Genomic DNA, 16168 nt, shown 5'->3' on the forward strand with positions numbered 1-16168 from the left:
GTGTGATTCTTCGCTGTGTGGAGTATGGATAGATCCTAATGGAGGGCTGGAACAAGACCGTATGTTAATTATTTCTTGCCAACATCAGGGAAATCTAACAGGGGATACAGCAAATGTAGGACTAATAATCAACACTTGCCAGAAGTTCGTACCCCTTCTTAGTCCCCAAGCCATATCATTAATCGGTGTATAGTATTGGCTATTTCACCATCAATGACACAGGCCCGCCGTCTGTCAACTATTCCTGTTCGTTCTGTGATGGTGGGTCAGCCCCTGAACCAGGTCCTGAACAGAAGTTGAACCCTTCAGGAGTATCATCCGCAAGCACCGCAGAAGGAAATGTTCCTACACGGACCCCATCAACACCCGCAACTAGTAAAAGCACCTCTCTCTCCTCTACTCAAACCACGATACCTCCTAGTTCTGTCGTTGATCCCTCGACTACATATGCGGGGTCGAACCCGACGGGGGAACTATCCCTAGGAGCGAAGGTTGCCATCGGTATTTGTTCCACTATAGCACTCATCGCCCTAGCATTGCTGATAGTGCTCATTCTGCGTTATCGTCGGAAGCATAGGCGGTACGCACCGAACATGAGGGACCGTAATAACATTGTACACGAGTTCTCGAAGCCTCTAGCCGGGTCACCGACGCCTCTAGTTTCTCCTATTTCTCCTTCTGATGATAGGTCGCCTCTGACACCGCCCCTGAGACTTCGCGATCGTAGATTGCTACCATCTATTCTGAAGTCATCATCTCGGTCAGGCTCGCCTCCAATCGGAATTCCATTTGACGAACGTGACTTCTCGCAGGACTACAAGCCGCCGTTCCCGATCTCTCCCATCTGCTCGCCGACGACTCACAAACTCGAGCCGCGACAAGCAAAAGTCACTAGTACTCACAAACTCTCATCACCCAGATCTCCTCCGCCTGTAAGCTTCTCCATGCCTCGGTCGAGCCTCAGCAGCTATGCGACTTCTGGCACCATGACGGCTAATTCATCTCTGAGAAATGAGATCATGGCAACAACAAGCAATGAAACAGGTGCATCGACACTAGCTGTGGCTGATCTAGCTGATTCTACTCCACCATCATCACCATCAAGGCCACCAAGACCACATGAATCTCCCCTTGTCATACCGGACTTGGTAACGGGCCCAATGACTCCTGGGCCACCTCCAAGTCAAGGGCTGCCGCCGCCGCCTCCATTGTCACTACCGCCGGGTCGCAGCTCAGTAAATGTTACGAACTCATCTTCATTGTATTCACTGAGAGACCCGGAGTTTGCTGAGCGGGGAGCAGCTGTTGCTTTGGCGAATAATGCCAACCATACTCGTGGGGAGCATGATAGCTGGGGTAGCTGGACAAACTCGGGAGATGACGGCCTTGGTTTGGCCGTCCCCGATGCATATACAAATGGTATTGGCATAGCTCTGACGAAGACTCACTCGTCAGAGGCCCTCCCGGGACCGTTAGATGATCAAGGGGTGTCTAATCATGATATATGAGCGTTGCAGGAGGGAGAAATCGAGATTTTCGGCACGCGGTACAAGTGAATACGGCATAATGAAAGATTTGGACATAATATGCAAGGAAAGTTGGGTTGGGTTATTAGCAACGATACCACGATGGAATAGGGGTTGGCGTTGGTGATGCTGGAGTGACTAGGCAGCAACATCTGAAAGGGTGGATATGAAATTCTCGATTCATAGTCGCATAAAACCCAAACCAGTAGTCGTAGTTCTAAAGGACATATAATACGGTGCGTTCATGTTGGTATTCTCATATTGATGCCAGTATCAAAGGCCACACGCCGCAGCCTCACAGATCACTCACAAAGCGGAAGACCACGAGGTCGAAGAGGCGTTGTTCTCTATGACTGAGGACTGTTAAACAACACTGTCCACTAATTACAAACATATGATCCTTGAAAGGACTTCCAGAGCAGATTCAACTGGCTCGAATACCTCAAATTCTGAAGAGCCCAGATAACCAGGACGTTTCCGAGGGTTAGAGAATAAGACATGGGCGAATTTTACTTGTGGTAGGTATACTACCTTTATAAGAAGGCATGCTTTAGCAACTGAAAGTTCTTTAAGTCTGCAGTGAACTGCTTTATGGGAAAGGTGAGCGACGTAGAGGCACTCAGTGCCCGAAGCACCGCCATTTTCCAGCCATACTAGGCAGGGCAATACTGAATCATACTAAAGGAGATCTACGTCTGCAAGCAATCCACCACCGGAAAGAGCGGATGCTTAAACCACACTATGACAGAACATTCGATCTCATCACGAAGACATGCACCCATCCTACACTCGTAGTCTATGAGATCTTCACGTGATGGTTCTGGTCCCAACGACCAGATTGAGGCTTGCATACCGCTTACTCACAGGTGTCCAGGGCTAACCTCTCTTTCACTTTGATCCGACACTAATCGACCTGTTTACCACCCCTATTCTTGGTGCGTTGAAAGTGCCTCCACCATGCTCCGCAGTGGCACTGCGGACTGTCACTCGCCAGGGTGAACAAATTCGCCTTTCCATTGCATGTCGCCTCTTGACTCGTGTACCAGTGACTGTTGAAATACTTACAGCGAGGACTTGTCAGGGTTTTACCACTTCTAGAGCAGACGGAGGATATGCGAGACGTGAAATCTGACATGTCATGGTGAGGCGAGTAAGGAAAGGATACTGGGGCATTCGAGAAACTAGGCTGAGACTGGAGCATCCACCCTCGTGAAAGGAATCATAAAAGGGGGGCTGGTATGCCCTGGGGGTATATTCCTGGTAACACAGAGTCAAATTGCTCCACGGATGTAGCTACAAGTCCCAAGATGTCCACATACGTCAAAGCTGAGGACCCATTTGGTGATTCTTTTGACTCCTCCTTATCTCCCGGCCCAAATGTGGCCAGACGAGCATGGCCCTAGCCCTGAACCAGGCCACCCAGGCTGGATTCAGGGTTGGCACCAACAGATGGGTACCACTGGGTGCTCGGGGTTGGGCTATTGAGTGCGTGTTTGATCATCCAAGCTACCGGGGCGACCCTGCTTGACCTTTTCTTCTGGGATTACCAGGGTGGTCTTTGCGCTGAAAAGGCGTTTCTTGGCCGGGCATCTCCAGCTGGAGCAGGTCAGACCTATTCCATGTTTTGTTGTTTATTATTGGTATCATTTGCGAATAACGATGTCTTTCATGCAGGATGGGTCGCTGTGCCACAAGGTGTACATTCATCTCGAGTACCGAGGTCGCAAGCCCTACTTGTTGGATGTGTCTGTAACATAACCAATAACAGTCGATGATCCGAGACTTCGTCAAGACCGTCGTTAGCTTGGAGGTCGAGCAGCTTCCAGGGTCTAAATGAGCGATCATGTCTCAGACCAAAATGTCTGAAGGCGGAAAATTGATAACGGGGCCGTACCGAAAGTCACTGGATCGGAGACTACTGCAAGAGTTGTTAGATTGAGATGTTAATGGTTGCATTTCAACGGTGGGCAGTCAGTCGAACATTGCTTTTCCTGATGCAGTGTTCCCGTAAAGGACAACGCTCTGCGCCTTGTCTGCGGTGTCTTGTCATTTCTCATATTGTTCTATGTTAGACATCGCCGTACCAGTGCCTGTATTCCAATGCTACGTCGACTACTCGGAAACTTGTTTCATTCCTTGAGCTGCTTTGCCTGAGTATCCACTTTGAATGCCCGTTGGGATGCCCTCCGCGTTGCCCCGGCCCCGGTCTGGAGACGATGCCGTCAGCATTCCGTCGTAGATGAGCCAATGGAGTAACTCTGAGGTCTTTTCCCATCACAGACTTTCAATTGCATGCAATGCATGTAAGAAAAACGAGACGACTTGAAGCTGTTGACGATCCTTCCGGTTTCTTCTTCGCGGGGCGGCCAATGGCGACTGCACTTTGTCAACCTCTCAGGATACTAGCTTTGGTCTTCCCAGGTGATGCTATTGCTTTTTAAGAATTGCCACTGTAGTAGTGGCAGTAGTCACGGTGTGCTTCGTGCTCCTGTTCGCTAGCATGACAAGACGAGGTGAGTACATTGCTCACCATATGTCAACCGTTAGTATGATGCCGTTACTGAAGTAGACCGGAGCATTGCATGCATGTGCGCATCCATGTAACAATATGATAAGTAGGCTACGGGCAACCGAGCGAAGGGTGAGTGTCTCGAAATCACGGCCGATGCAGGCTATCGTCGACACATGCTTTGATCGATCAGAAAGCAGATGTCAACAGTTTCGAGAACCATTCTTGTTTGTGACTAGCTTTTTTATCGACCAATAAAGAAACTACAATTCCATATCACTCCTTTTCAATTGAAAACATTTTACTGTGCTAAATTGGCTACTGTGAAGAAAGATAATAGTATCATGTCTCATTGTGTATCTTATGGTGTATTGGACAGAGTGATCTGAACCAAATCTGATCCAATAAATATCACTCCTTTATTCAATCGCTGGCAACGCTCTCTTTCAAGTTCCTGGTACTTTACAACATTGGTCTTGATACGACAGGTCTCAGATAAAATCTATTTATTCCTTAGTAAAGGGGCAAACCCGACTTCATGGTTCGAAGCCGCAGAGGAGAAGGCAATGGTACTTTCTTATGTGATATATATACATATCGCTGCCAACGGGTCGGTACATGGATGAGCAGCCAGCATAAATGCAATTCATTTTAGCAAACAGATGGCTACAAGGTCTGGGAACTGATTTCTATACCGTAACTCTTCAATGTAGAAAATATCGTGACATGGTGGATAGGGATTGAATCCATGCACTAGATGTCCTTGCAGCATCTATTACTCTCGGACAAGCAACGTCCACCCTCATATGTCCACTCTTGTGTCGTCGTATCTGTTTAATGTCTTGTATTCCAAGGACAGATACATGGACTTCATCCAAACATCTCTCACCAGATATGGGTGGTTAACGTGAAGTCTAAAATTGTACGGCTCGAGCTATCTAGTCAGACAGACTATGCTTTCAGTGGCTAAATCCGTGAGAATTTCCAAACTCAACCATCGACGTCTCCTTCGTGACACCAATTATTGAGATATACACTGAGAAACGACAAGTATGAAGTTGAGCAATGGACCGTGTTGCTATCAATGAGTCACGCCGTTATGCTTCTATGAGACAAGATGGTTGTGTTTGCATCGTAAACAAGTAGGCTTCCACGATCCTTTCTTCAGCGATCGATATGGCAGAACATTCGCAAGCATATTTACAACCCAATTCACCTATTCACCGGCAAGTCTCTTGAGTCATTGAGTTTTTAGGCAATACAGGTGTACTCGGAATGTTGATAGGTAATAAAGAAGCATCGTCACCAAACACAGGCAAATGCTTAGGAATGGTGCCTACACAACTCAGAGCTGTGGGGACCATTTCCCCTAAGGCAACGCCTGTCAGCACTTATAGCGGACACTGCCGCTGTAGGTCTAAGATCTAGCGATCTGAGACTCCAGCGAAGCGCCAACACCGAGATGAAAGCGCTGGTATTAGTCTTCACGATGCTGCACGGTCAGCGCTGCTTCAGGCGACTCCATTGGCTCGTGCATTTCAAACCACCTGTTAGATTCTTTGGTGTCTTGGCCAGATCGATGACACTTACAGCGGACCGGGTACTGGATGGCCGGATCGAGACTCCAAGATGTACGCGGCTAACGCTGAAGGTTTCGTCTACATTGCGCACCACTGCTTGGCTGTCGTTGGCGACTGAATCCAGAACATGGGCATGCTTGTCCACCCATGGACACAGGCAAGGCGCAAGGGAAACGCGGCACCTGTGAAGAGTGGGATTCGGTTCCAATGACCAGAAACAGAGTAGAGTATCCAGCTGAGATCACCTAGAAAGCCGTTTCGTCGCGTGGCGCTCGTTGGTTCTGAACCATACGAGTTCTTCAGACGCCGCGCAAGACGTGGCGGCTCGGCTACTGCCTTTCGCTGGAGAACTCGGTGAAGGCTAATGAATCGACTAGCAATGAGAAGGATAGCAGCTTGGAGACGATAGGTTAGTGTATCGCGGTGAAGAATGTCCTAGAAACAGATGAGTGTCAATAGCTGCTCCGCGATCCATGCCCAGCCAACAGGAAGCGATCCTTCCACTGGGACGGAGGTGTGCGCAAGCTGACCACTAAACCCAAAGCCCTGACACCGCCGCCCCGGGACCTCTTCCGGAGCACGTGTGATATGCGGGGGTTGCTGAGAGTAGTAACGCCTCATGGACGGGCTTCGTTGCTGCTATCGGGATGGCCTGCTTCTCGTGGCGTCCTTCAGTCACCGGGGGGGAAAAGATAGCGATCATGGGCCTGGCTAGTTCTGGTACAGTAGTTTGAAGTAAGAGGGGCGGCTCAGCTCACTTTCCTCGTCTTGTCTAGTCTCGGCCGAGCTCTGGACAAAGACTGATCCAGTTCCAGGTCTATTGGCGGTCGTTTCGGCGGCCGTTCGTGGGTTCCCGGCGGAGTGAGACACTCAATTAATCCCAGCCTGCAGCATATACGAATCGCTCCCTGTTCTTAACAGTCAACAGCGGCGTTATCAACAAAAGCAAATAAGGGTTCCCGTGAAGAGACGAGAACGCCGCGCGTTGGCAAATTGTGAGTGGCATATATAAGTGGCTGTTATAACGCGTTAGCTCCTCATTACCAAGTCATGCAAGCGTCCCGAGGGAGAGGATATCCCAGCCAGTTGGCGCTAAATGGACAGCTGGTATCCGGCGAGATTGGTGCTAATGATCCATCACATTGGTACCACTGAAGATGCACTTCGTAGGAAGTGACAGACCCGATTGCACATAGAGTGCTGCGTTTTCTTGTCCTGGAAAAATGACAGATTAGTTCTGAATCCCAAGTAGTCGCCGACTACTTGTCGGTGCTGTTAAAATTGCCGATTCATGCGACTTGTAAGAGAGATGAAGACACTTTCTCGGTTACTAAAGAGCGCCATATTGGTGCAAGATCCGGCATCATCGGAAACAGATAGCCAGAATCTAGACTCCATGCTGCGAACACCTCGACGCCTTGGAGAACCATCGAGCCCACTCCGTAGTCTTGCACGCGACCCAATTAGCCTATGAAATTCGAATTCGACATCACGAGGCGGTCAGTAGTTCTAGGCACTCCACGCTCTCGTGCTTGGCTATGTAGAGACCGAAAGCGAGTTTGGCAGGAAAGAAACTGGCACTGTGGAAATGCTTTTTGACGCAACGGATGATAAACATGTATGACTCAGGAGATGAAGTGTGTTGATAGATCCCTACCTGTTCATGCTTGGTCGAGCCTCCTCTCTCCTGAGAGCTCGTACTTGTCTCCTTAAAGGTAAATGATGATGGAAAGTGGCTGTTCATTGCATCTCGTAATTGAGTATCAGACGAGCACTGCGGTAGAAGTAGCCACCAGGGGAAGGAACATTGCTAGCCAGGACCGCAAGCAATACTTCAAGCGGCCTATCTATCTCAGAAGGCTATTCAATAAGCATACATCGCACTTCTTGGTCATCCTTTCCTGGATCAGAATAGCCCAAAAGCACCTCATATCTTTCACATACGAAGCTCGGGCGTTGGGATTATCTTGAAGCTGCCCGCGGCCACGCTCTCTAAGAGCACTGTTCGAAATATTGAGCATAGCGGCGTAGCTCTCAGCGACAAGGGATCCCTCCTCTCACGGCTGATCTGGCAGACTTCAGTAGCTTCCTCTTGTTCTTCAAGAAAATAAGAGATGAGACAGTCTGACCTTCCGTATGGAATGGGGGCACCGGGATCACTTCCGAGAGACAGAAGAGGAATTCAAGGTCTCAAACCCTAGCACGACCATCTCGGTAGAGACTCGCTGATCTGGACCAAGCGGCGAGGAATGACACGAGTCTCTATCGTCAGGCACTTGGATGTCGAAGTCGCGAGTACCAACATGTCGTCTCTTTCAGGGGGCGGAGAACAAGGAGACAAGGAATCAGTGGGGGCGATGAATATGAAGTGACCCCTTTGACTGTGGGTAATACTCCTGTGTCCATCGCCACTCCGATGGTATCCATGATATTCAACCCCTAGATATCCACAAGACTTACGAAATGAAATTTGCCATACGAGAGCAGTCGGCGAAGGTCCTTCACTCTGGGCAGTAAGGTAGCTCGGCCACATGGGCCGGAAAGTTGAAGAACATCCCAGCTTGAAGATGTCCTCATTAACGTCAAGCAATAGCATTGAACGAATTGAAAATAAGACGGTTTTCTGCCTTTGCCTCTAGGATTTCGGGCATTTTGTGTCGCGAGTTGACCTGTCTCCACTGCCCGAGCGTAGGACCATTTTGACTTTGGCCGGACTCTGACTGAAGGCAATCAGGCCTGGAGCCAGGCGACAATGAGTACAGAAGTTGAGAATGACCCATCACAATGCCATCTCGTCAATCGTTCCCCGTGAGGTAGTCGTGAGGTTCAGGGGCATCATTCTCCCTGAAAGGATCCTAGCAGTCGGTTAGGATAGACTTGCTCAGCCATGTTTGAGACTCACATTTCTAAGCCTCAGCGGATAGATGCAGGAACCCGTCCTGCGTGTTACTTGCTGACGAGGATAGAGCCTACAGAAGAGGTCCGTTCTCACAGTGGCCTGTCACGGCTGATCAAGCCAAATCTAGAGCGTTGCGCCTTTTGCACCAACTGAGGAGGCAATAATCAAACTTATGTAAATAAAGACGAAGATATCGCCAGTCAAATGCCTGTGATCTATTGATGATCAATTCTTCAGCTGTAGTCCGTTCAGTCTCAATGGTGAAAGTGTCTGTAGGATCGTGAGGGTGAACTTCAAGTGTACTCCTACAGCCCACACGCTGTATCGAATTACGTAGGAGCCATCAACTCCCAGAGCGCCAATCAGTAGTTCGTAGCTACCCAGCTGTGGTGGCTATTCTTTCCTGCAAGCTTCTATCCCTCGTGCAGGAGCCACTATCTCCTCTGCTTGACGGATGAGGATCAACCTAGACGTAGGGAAATAGGAGATACTGAGGAAGCTTGCAGGACCTAGCATACGGCTAAGCGCACGTACAACAATAACACTTGGCTCTAGAGCTCGCCCTCACCTCGCGAGAAGATGCCTTGGGGTGTAGTTCGGATGACGGCAAGATAGCCGAGTGTGCTCGAGGAGGCAGAGCCACTCTCGCATGCATCCTGCTCTCGCGTACATGCCCATGATTGTTCATCTGGTCTCCTGCTTGTTGGAGTCTTCAGTGTGCGTGTGCCTGCATGCAGTAACGAAACAATGTCTGTGACCTGGATGAGATCCAAGGTGCTTCTAAGCGGTCTCGGCCAGCTCTGGCCCCATGCCTCTCGCATTCACACCACCTCACTCTACGAACGAACAAAATAAGTCGGCGCCATCATGAGTGACAATGAGCAACTTTACTAACGATCACAAAACTTGGTTCTTGTTGGAGCGTGCAGATGCAAGTGTCAAGCCAGCGGCAAGCGGTCCTTCCAATTCCAGGCCCAGCAGCCCCTAGACTTATCTCAGAGTGCGAGCTCCAACTGCTCCCTTCACCGCGAGTTCAGTTGCGCGGTTTCGCTGACACACTGAGTGCTACGATGGGTAACATCGAGTGGGCGATGTTGCAGCGAAACTTGGTACAGGCGCAAATCGTCATGATGGCCTGTTTCTTGTCGGTAGTTGCGGTTGCTGGCCTAGTAGCCCAGAGGGCCACCTCCGCCCAGGATTGAATGTCCGTGAGCCTGCGAACTGCTGCAGTATGTGTGCGGTGAAGCATGGTTCTGGGCAGGAGATGCACCGGTCCTGCAGCGCACAGTTTGCAGGAGTCACGCTGCGTCTTGTCTATTCTCCGATAGGTTTGGCGTGTGAATCGCTTCGAGGCACTTCAAGATATCGCCCTGCATACCTGCAGGCACCATGTCAAAGCTGTGATTCTGGCTGCTTGACTCAAGCAGTCTCCTCCGATCGCACACTGTCACTAAAGTTGGAAAATAACTCCAAGGCCGCTGTTGGCGCAACGGTGATCTACAGGACTCTAGCAGGTTCTTAGCATCATGTGAATGATGAGAGAGAACCAAATAGTGGCACAATAACTGCTCTAGCAACTTAGTCGCAGCAACACGAGAGGGGCTTTGTATATGAAAAGAGGTTGGTGTAAAATAGCACTGTAACAGGCGGGGACCCCTGCGGAACCCATTCTCGGGGAACCCATCCGGCGTGCGCACACCAGTGTCGCACATGTAGCCAATCTTCTCTGTTTCAACCTTTGGCCACTGCCTGCCACAAGCAGATCTGTGTGTGATTCACAGTGGGAGGCTTTATCGCCCGCCGTCTGCTACAGAGCGGGATGGCGAGCAGCGGTGTAAAACCAAGCAAACCCCAAGCATCTGTCGTTCTCACGATCAAGGATGACGAGATTGCCGCCTGGCAAAAGCTCCGTGAGCCCCTCCTCCCACATCCCAATCTTGGCTTTCGACACCTGCGTAATAATCGTCAGATGTGGAGGAACCCACGGATGTTTTCCAGGCATTGACACTCCACCGAGCAGTGCAAAGACGAAACCTAGTATCCGATGATCTCGATACATACTCTCACGCCAGTACAGCCTGTATGATGTACGGTAGATCAACGGCGGAGCCGCATGTTGCTGCTTGCCTCCGGGGCTCGGCAACTCGGTAACCGGAACAAACAGAAATGCATGAAGACCGTATGTGTGAGACCTGGTTCCTAAGATCCAGACTTGGTCTTGTATGACCAGTGTTACTGAGGTCTGATGATGATCTGAGTGAATCGACTTTTCGCCAAGTACTCCTCGGTCACGGCATCCAAGGCATTAATTAACAATGAGCTCTCCTGAGGCTAGGACAGCAACTCCGCAGTACACAGTAAACACTATGGCACAGTACTGGGGTCCCCCAGCTTCAACCCCCGACCTGTTGATAAGAAAATATCCGGTGATGTTGCAGTACGTGCTGCCATCGCGGCTACTGCCAGGCACGGGTAGGTAATCCTGAAGCAGAGCACAAGCCTCAGAGCGGCGCAACCTATGTAAATAAGTTGGTTTTGCGGATGCGAATATCCGCATTGATGTGCTGAGTGTAATAAATTCGTATTTCCGTAGCTGGCCTGTTCCTGGCTGAGGCCCACAACTTCTCCACGTCGAAAGTGACCCAAGTGACTAAACGCCTTGGGCATAGGAACCACAGTAAACGATCAACATTAGGCACTGAGGATGAATGCCGAAACCAACGGTTGAGCATACTGACTCGTGAACATCTTCGGTATGTCTATGAAATACTCCTTGGGGCTTTCTCGGGGATGAAAGTCATGTAGTGCCTTATCAAAGATACTGGTAGAGATAACCCTACGACAGTTAGGGCGTGTTAACGAGGCTTCTGCCATAAAAAGAGTCAATAGGCACAACCCTACCTATAACCAAGCTAGGTTTAGCAACCGTTGTATTGCCCCATCTCACCAAACCCTGGCGGGCTCGCAAACAAAAGCCGCTGGCACAGGATGTGAGACAAGACTCTGCGAAAGCATGCACATGACCATTGACGCCAGATGCATCGTCGTAGCAGAGTGGGTTCCATGTCTGCAGGTTGTGATAGAAATGCATTAGATTAAGGACAGTTGCAACGACCAAGAGGAGCCGGATGCTCTTTGTGGTCTCGTCTTGCGGCACTATTCGTACGAGAGGAGCTGAATACAACTCTACAACCTGTGGATCTTTGATATGAGGTGCGCTATGTGGGAGGCTACCAGGTAAATTGGTGGACGACTAAGCCCATCATTGATGAGCCGTGGGGCTTGCATTTGCTCGACGACATCGGCATGAAAATGACGAGCAGTGACGAGCCTAGCGATTATCACATCGGCATTAGAGTTTCTTCTTGGGAATCTTGGTTACGGCACATATGATGCGTCTGATCGATCGAGCTGACAATCCATTGCACACAAAGCCACCAAGTTCTCTTGAGCTAGTCAAAGAGATTGTGGTCACTGATAAGACTAGCAAGAGCTAGTTAGCAAGCAGGTGCAGTTTCGAAGTCCGACGCAAGCTCATGGCACACTGATACCATGTCCGGAACACGGGATTGCGGGTTCCGGCTTAACTAAGACAGAAGCTCCTGGCCGTTGTTGGTAGTGGTCTCATCAGATGCTTGGGATTGGTCAATAGCACCGAGGGCCGTTTCAACGGTCTCGCAGAACTCCGACGATGATACGGAGCCTTAACTGCTGTTTTATAGCCATCGATATGAACAATGGTTTGGAAAAGGGAAAGCCACAGATTGGGCCTACTAGCGCGTTCGCAGGGCCTCATGTAAAGCCATGTACTGCATAGTACACGACGCAGTACTTGCCCACCGCGCTCTAGTCAACGATAACGAATTGGACCATTGTCAAGCGCCGCCTGTCCCGCGGATGTCTTCCCACGCTGACCCGCGATGCCCCAATCCTTGAACCTTGCTCAGGTTCTACCCGTGCCCTGCCGGCCAGGAAGAAGCAAAAACAGAAAAAGCAAAGAGAAACGTCAGCTGTCAACGTTTGATGTGCAGTCGCGCCGCCCACGAAGTGACAGGCCATGCCCCGCCGCGGTATTTCGAAGATTGGCAGTAAGAATTGCGTAACGGGGTTTGAGGTCTTTTGAGTCTGACGTTCGCCTCGGCGTCATCACGGAAATGGGGGGACAACCAGCGCTACTGCACACTATTTCACTACATCAAGTGCCAGGCCCAGCGGACAGGCTCTGTAAGCCATTGGGCTCCTCCTTGGGCTCGCAAAATATGACAGATAACATCCCGCTGATTTGGATAGACCCGACAAGGCGGAATAGGGCCTGAAAACCGTCCGAAGGTACCGGAATAGATCGACGGCGATGCTGCTTATTCTGGGCTTTCAGTGAGCAGGGAAAATTGTCAGAAACCCTTAATTTCTAAGACAGAGATGTGACATGGCTGCATCTTCCAGGAAAAGATGGCTGAGACATGTCAGCTGGATGTGCCAGATAGGTGTCTCTGCTTTCCATTTACAGCCGCAGGAGGCTTATTCTGGCAGGTCTGGCGACGCGATAGGACAACTCCGTAAGTGACACTTATCAGTCAGGTCACCGGTGTTTCTCGCTCGCTGACCTCGGTGCTTTTCATCTCGGTACTCGCGAAGTCTTCGGCGCTACATGAAATCTATCAGGTAAAAAGGTAAAGATTGGCGTTCGCGCACACCCCTTCTCAGGTGAGCAAGGTGAATAACGAATCCTGGAACTGATAGGATTTCCGGTCCTGGCAGGCAGGCTGTCAGAACTCAGAAGAGTATATTCCGTACGGGTAAGCACGTCAAGGCCCCCGGAGGATCTTATTCCAAGCTCATTCGAGCCCTGCCCAACTAAGACCATACTGCAGTAGAAGTACTATGCTTTAGCACGCTTAGTTTCACCAGTAGGGCACCTTAGGGCGAACACTGGAGAACGTATCAGGTCCTTTCAATTTACGAAGGACTGCCTGTGCCGCTCTTGCCTCTTCATTGTCTTCAAAATGGCGAGACAAGTCGAGACAAGTTTCTGGTAGACTTTGATGGTCTCTCGTCCTCATGTGCGCGCAGTATATCTTGATCTAAGAGGAAGGATCATCTTTTACCAGAGATCTCTGCGACTGGTCAGCTGCTCCTGTACGAAAATGGTTTCAGAATGGCGTCCCAGATTCTCATAATCGTAACGCCCCCCGCACTTCTCGAGTAGGGGCTAGACCATTGTACTGTAGCCTTCACCCCACGGCCGCATAGACTTGTACCAGACTTCTACTTGAAAGTTGGCGTCGATCTAAGTCAACGTAAGCAAGCCAACGACCCAAGAAACACGATACGAAATTCGGCCCGTAGGCGATGTGGAAATTGCGTATGTTTGGCATGTCCGAAAGCGGTCTCGATAGCAAGCGACAATGGGGCCCCTGCCAGTCTGCATATGCCGTTAGCCATCACTAGACACCTTTTCACTTTGGGCAGTGCCTCGAGAGTGAATGATCCAACAAGGTGATAAGACGGTGGAGCATGCATTCCGTTGTCCGGGTCGTGATGGTGCACGGAGGGATCACCAACGGCCATCAGTACGCCACGCTGGGGTTTGCGTGATCGCTTGGAGGTATTCCAGGGTTAACCTCTCCCTCAGGGGTATATATCCGCGTACTATAGCTTATTCACAGGGACCCCTGAGAGAGGTCCCTAGCGAATGAGACGCAGTTCTCCGATGTTGTCCTGTGTGGCGTGGTGGATTCGAAAGCGGAAATCTGGTTCGTCCAAGAGGAGGGGCTTAGGAGGACGTGCGCAGATGGAACGTCCTAGGCTTCCCAATCTTCAGGCTTACGGATTTGATCAGACGGAAAAGGTCGATCTCCCAGGGCCACAGTTCACTCTGACCTGGGTAAGAGTCCTCGTCTAGAGCGCCACCGGGAAGATGAGAGACGGCAGAGAGATTTAGCCTGAGACCCTTATTAACAATCTGATAGAGTAGAATTATATCATTCAACGACATGTGATGTTTGCGATAAACAGTTTGATGCTATATAGAATGAGAATAGCTGTCAAACTGGCAAGCGCGGTTGACTTGGAATTACACAGCGGCACCGAGAAAGCCGGAGAGTTCCAATTGGACAATTCGTGCTGTACCTGCATATTCAGGGGTGTGCACAAGCTTGCAGGTTTTTGTGTAATAGAACTTGTGATATTGTTTGCGGAGAGCGTTCTGATGCGACACACACGGGTCGCCACCTCGGAGCGGCATCGTGCACACTGCCTTGAATATTATTAGTTCACTCATTAAGCCATCGATTGTATATTGGGTCGAAGGCGCGTTCGATCTCTTGAGAGTCATGTTTTGGTGGCGGTTCGAGAGACGAGATGGTGTCGGGGATCCAGTGTGCCGAAGTCACAGCTCTGGAGCTTTGGAGACAGCAAATGTCGCCAAATGACGACCCACTTGTTACTCGAGTCGTACAATATTCATGATTACGACAAAAACAGTTGCGCACCGAGATACAATCCCACTGCAGTGGTGTCTTGACAGTCGGAAGATTGTAGAAAGCGTCGTTCGTTAGACTGCTAAGTGCAGCACCACTACTGCAACCCGGGCAGAAATCTTCCGAGGCCTTCGAGAACAGGCTTAGAAGGAGTTAGCTAGCAGCTACGGGGGCGATTTGGTTGTGTGAGAACGCCGGCTGTTCTTTCCCTGTTCATCTGAGATTCTCCTTTATCTTGCTTAGTGTAGGGAGAGAGAGACAAAGTCAATGTTGGCTTCAGTCTCAGGACGATATAATGTGCATCAGTTTAGCCATTCGCTAATGCAGGTTCTGCGGAGTCAGCGAACACCTGGTCTGTGGTGGCGGCTCAATGGTGATGCGGTGTTCAACGTCAACTGTTTACTGAGAGGCAAACCCGCAACACCACGCCAGACCGGCTGGTTTCACGATGGCACTACCGGCATTGCTATGCAATGATGAAGACAATGCGTGTATGAAATGGATCTAGATGCGGCTGTGCCTGTAGATGAGCATGGAAATGGTGTGTACAATGGTGCAGTATTCATGCGTAGAAGAGATGGTGTGTCAATTCGTTGCCTCCAAAGAAGATCGTCGCGATAGTGTAGCAAGTAGTTGAAGCAAGGTTAGCGACACTCACCATGAACCTCTGGAGAAGTCCGTTGCGAGTGCGCCTCCCCTGGTGTGTCACTTCCCGCAGTTGCAGAAAATAGTACTCTAGAGTGGTCCTACAAGGGCTAGATGCTTTGAGTCTCGCCGAAATGATGGACAGCCTGCAGGTTAGCAGGGCGCGCACTAGGAGTCGCTCCCAGCCACTTCGTAAAGAGAAGCGATGGGAGTGGCTGGAGATAGGTCTTGCTGAGTCTCGCGATGATCAACTGACCCTCCATGCAAGGTTTAGGTCTTCGGCGGGCCTGCCAGTAGCGATTTCGCGCGTCTAGCAGTGCCTTAGAAGATTCTTTAGCAGGTTTTCAGAGGAAGAGGCGTCGAGCTACAGCATATACTAGTTTGGCGTGTTTCGACATTCATGTAAGAATGTTGGAGTCCCCACATGAGGCAGAATGTTTCGACTCCGTTTCAGATCGGATGAGAGCCAGCTAACTTTGATTGGTGCTGTCATCGGAGCACCGATACAGAATTGGCGAACGGCCTCCCGG

The sequence above is a fragment of the Phaeoacremonium minimum genome (assembly GCF_000392275.1).
Source record: "Phaeoacremonium minimum UCRPA7 unplaced genomic scaffold PA7_03_scaffold_44, whole genome shotgun sequence".
NCBI classification, from domain to species: domain Eukaryota; kingdom Fungi; phylum Ascomycota; class Sordariomycetes; order Togniniales; family Togniniaceae; genus Phaeoacremonium; species Phaeoacremonium minimum.